Raw genomic sequence first — 4,890 nt, 5'->3', positions numbered from 1 at the left:
GTAATTTTTATGGTCGTGAATCATCTCATTCTAGTTACTCCCTTAAAGAGTCATTTTGAAGCCGTTTGTGTAAATCATTCTAAAAAATAACATTAGAGGCAATTTTTTTTTTTTTTTTTTTCTTTTTTTTTTGTGGAGGACCATTCTTATAAGTATTTTCATAAACTTTAACAACAATGTTGGCATCAAGGACTATATAGGACCTTTTTTTATTCTCTAAAAAACTCCATTCCACTGTACATTAGGTGATATTTTGAACTACATTTAATTATATGTGCCTGAGTTAACGAAGAGTTTTATTTAGAGCCTCTGAATATCTAGATGGAAGCTCGTTCATTTTTTTTTTAATTTCCAATGATGTCGGTCTTATAATGTTGTTTCCTTGAAATATCCCTTGGCCTTCCAATGTCCTAGTGTCAGCCTTCGAACACCCATTCCGACGGCACAAACGTCGCAACTATGGGAGGTTCGTTGTAATATATTTAAAAAAATATATGATGACATCATTCTTTTGACCCCCTTTCTGATGGTAGAAACATCGCAACCATAGTAGGTTTGTCGTAATATCTCTCCGAAAATTTTGCAGCATTGTCGATCTTCCAACTCACATTTGGACAACATAAACATCATAACGATCACAAATTTGTCAGAAAATATTTCGGTAAAATTCTCACTGACGACAATCTTCTAATGCAATTTTTGACAACATAGTATGTTGTCACAATGGGAAAATTTTCAGAAAAAGTTGACTTTCAACAGGTCATCTGACGATGGTTTGAACCAAATATATAGGAGCATTTATCAAACTTTCAACAAAATGTTGATGAGTATATTCAATGAATAGATTTCAGACAGTCGATGATTACTATCATCATAATTTTGATGAAAAAGAAGATGTTGAAATTACAACTACAATGAAAATGATGTTTCCTCAAATCTCCTTTTTTGTTATAGTGACGAAACATCTCTGCAAAAATGACAAAGTGTCATTGTAAATTGGGTCAATATTTAGTAGTGTGAGATTGGAAACAAGGGTTGATGAATCCCAATTTTGGAGGGCCTCAATAAGCCATAATTCAAACTCATGTACAAAATTTTCCCTCTACACCAATGCAACCATTGACATCATCCCTCCTTGACCACAACTACTTGCTTACCTTGTTTATATCCCCAATAATGGTAAGGCATCCCAACTAGGCCATGGTAGTGGGCTTACAACTTACCCAACTTACTCCTTGTCTTCCTTAGATTGCCATGATATTCACTTGAGATTACAGAAGACCTTAAACAAAGAACATCCTATTACACATATTGAAGATCTCAATGAGGAAATTCTGAATAAAGAAATGGAACCGGTTCAGTCTCTAGATACCTCAAGAATAAACCAAGTTCACCAAGAACCATGGGTTCCTCCTTACATAGAAAGATTGTACCTAGAGAAACAAATTAGTCATCCTGAATTTGATCTTCAAGGTGAGCTTACAAATATGTGTGTTGGCATATCATTATTCCAAGAAATCAATGATATCCCTACTTAGTCGAAATTGGTAAGGGAGTTGTTTCTAAGGAAGCCCAATAGAAAAGGAAAGGATCCTCAAACTGTTCACGTTATGGGAAAGCTATCATACCTTATGATGGGGGAGTTCTCATGACAAAATAATCAAACCCTAGGAGCCTAGTAGTTAATGTGTAGATCAACCATACTCTCATCGCAATCACATCGATTGACCTTAGGGATTCCATCAATGTTATGATTCATGAAACCATGGAATCTCTAGGACTTTTTGATCTCAGGAAGACCCCCATAGTGCTATAACTTGTTGATAGATAAACTATCAAAATAGAAGTAATCTTGATGATGTAGTGATCGTAGTATATTCATGGGGATATCCCACCGACTTCATGGTCCTTTAATCCAAGTCTTCTATGGTAGGATATCCTTTAATGTTGGTAAGGCCATGCTTGGCCACTATAGATGCTTATATTGGCTATAGGTTTGGTAACATGATCATTTCCCATGGGATCTCAACAAAACAACTTCCCTATATCCTCCCACCAATATAAATCTTGAAACATCACTTAGGTTGATGGAGAAGAGAGTAATAAGGAGGAAGTTTCTCATTTAACATAATTTGTGGAATTCAAAGAAATCAAATTTACATTAAAAACAATCATCTAGAATAAATGGAAATTGTAGAATATTTAACCTCTTACAAAATTAAATAAATATTATATGAATCAATTAAAACTAAATATAGTAATGATTCCAAAGGAAATGTCAATCACAAGACTTGGGTGTCTTGAGTGTTGACTAAGGTTTTGTTCAATCTAGCAAGGATTTCAAAGGCAACGTCGATCAGGCTATTATGATATGTGAATAGGTTTCACTCAAGTGTTAGAAATAAAGACAATGTGAGAGAAGATAATTATAACAACAATAACACGTTAAACAGATTTCAACCTTGGAAAGGTAAACTCAAAAAAACGAGCTTATAGATTTATTATTATTATTATTAAAGATAAAGTGAGAGAAAATTATTATAGCAACAATAACCCATAAAACATGTTTCAACTCGAGATCCCTATGAATTAAATGAAAGCATGCTTTGGCATGAAGCAATCCTTGGAAAACCCAAACTGAGAAAAACTAGCTACTATTATTATTATTATATGGCTTAAATGCAATCATGTGCCCTCTACCACAAATTACAATGGGAAATCCCTAACTCTTTTAATAGATTCCATGACATGTAATCCATGGACTCTAATACCACTCTCCACCAAAACTATATGCATAAACCATGAGTCTAAAGTACTCTACAACACATTACAATGGAGAATCCTCAAGAATTTTAAACCTTTTGAAAGACTTTATCACATATAATTCATGCACTCTAATATCATAAGGCACCAAAACCATCACCTTGAACTTAATAGCTTTGACTCTTTCACCAAGTCAAATTTATGATTTCCTTAGTCAAATTTACGATTTCCTTATCCAATGACCCAAGAAAAGTTCCCACTAAGATAATATGCACCTTTTACCCATATGTCAAGGATTCAAAATCATAGTACCAATTTGAATCCGGTTGAGAAGATTACCCACTAAGAGAATATGCACCTTTTACCCATATGTCAAGGAGTCAAAATCATAGGACCAATTTAAATCCGGTTAAGAAGATTACCCTCCCTCGAAACTATGGGAACAAACCACCGCAGCAACCAAAAATTAGCTGCGGTCCTAACCGATTGATCTCATTGTAACCCAAGGGTCCTAAATAACCACCGTTACATGGCAGCCACCTGTGTCGGCCGCAAATATGGAAGAGAACCAGCCGTGATCGTTACTTTTTCCATTCATATGAATTCCTCTCTCTATATAAATATTGTAACAAAATCTCGCTACTATCATCCAATCTTTTTCACTTCATCGCTACTATCTGTCCACTTGCTCAGATCATGGATCAGTCAACCACGCCGATGGCCGAGGAAGTATGCAATAATAATAACAATGATATTGTGAAATTGCAGAGCTGCGATGGCAAAATATTTGAGGGGGAAACAGAGGTGGCATCGTCTTCAGGCATCATGAAGAGAATGATGGGGGACTTGGGCACCAACATTACCATTCCTCTTCCTCTCGTTTCTGCCAAGATTCTGCGTCGCGTTATTCAATATTGCAGATACCATGTTCTTGATGCCCCCACTGTATCGCTTGATGCCGTCAAAACGTGGGATGAGGAGTTCGTGAAAGCTCTTGTAGAAGATCGCGCCATACTGTTTGAAGTTACAAAGGCTGCCCACTACCTGGTGGTCACAAATCTTTTGGACTTGATGTGTCAAACTATTGCCGATATGTTGAAAGGGAAAACCACTGAACAGATGCGTGAGCTTTTCAACATTCCGAATGAAAATTAATCGTTATCGTTCTGAAAATTAATCGTTAAATCACTCTGCAATGACAGAGTACTTTGCTTTCTGCAATTTGGTTTGGTTCGTTTGAACATGAATTTGATAGCATGTCATTAGGTTTAGATTCGCTGCAAACTGTTAAGTGTGAAGCCAAATTTACGGAGGATTCTAGATCAGATTTTTTTAGATCTCGAGGATTCTAGATCTTTCTACACCACTATTAGTTTCTAGAATCACATGCAGGATTCTAGATCCTCCTACACTGCGAGTGGTTTCTAGATCATTCCAGATCTCCATCTGAATCACATATAGGATTTTAGATTTGTAATTTCTCTGGCCAAGGAAAGCAAGCCAAGGCCCAAGCCTATTATGTAATGCAAAGTGATTTCTGTTCTCCAGTGATTGTTTTATCTATTCCGTTGTTTTTGATTATGTAATCTTGTTGTTTCTCCCTTTGTCTATTTTTGTAAATTATTCTCGCTATTGTTGTCTAAGTCTTTGAGTATAAATCCATTATGTTATTTATGTTCTCGTATAATGCAAACACTATGTTTAGTATACACATTTCCTTAGGCATTTTAGTAGTTTTTGCAAATTTTAGTATTATACTATGGGATGGGAATTTTTATAACACAAAATTTCTCGTTATTTTGGCTTAATAAACGGAAAAATTAGTCAATTTTACATAGGCGATGGGATGTGAGAGTGATAAGTAATGTAACATTGTTAGTACATTGATAGAAATATCTTACGAGTATACATAATTATGTTATATAGTATACCTTTTGCATTTTGAATGCGGTGACTCTTTGGTTGTAATTAGTTTGCATGAGGTGACTTTTTTTTGTTGTAATTACTTTGCATGTAGTAAATTGTTACTGTTATTATTTTGTATATAGTGAATTGGTAGATATTCAGTATGAGGTAGATCTCACTTACCGAGTATGGGGTAGATCTCATTTTATATTTACGAATACT

The 4,890-nt window shown here is 35.1% G+C and overlaps 1 pseudogene; it reads left to right on the top strand.

Annotated features, from left to right (window-relative positions):
* Positions 1–3,480: 3,480 nt before the first annotated feature.
* Positions 3,481–3,918, top strand: LOC149252007 (uncharacterized; annotated as a pseudogene).
* The last annotated feature ends 972 nt before the right edge of the window (positions 3,919–4,890 follow it).

Source organism: Pinus tabuliformis, chromosome 7 (genome assembly GCF_031772625.1).
Source record: "Pinus tabuliformis cultivar Carrire ecotype Pingquan chromosome 7, CPIR1, whole genome shotgun sequence".
In the NCBI taxonomy this organism is placed as follows: Eukaryota; Viridiplantae; Streptophyta; class Pinopsida; order Pinales; family Pinaceae; genus Pinus; species Pinus tabuliformis.
The sequence above is the reverse complement of the archived record's forward strand: the minus strand, read 5'-3'. Positions and strand labels throughout refer to the sequence as shown.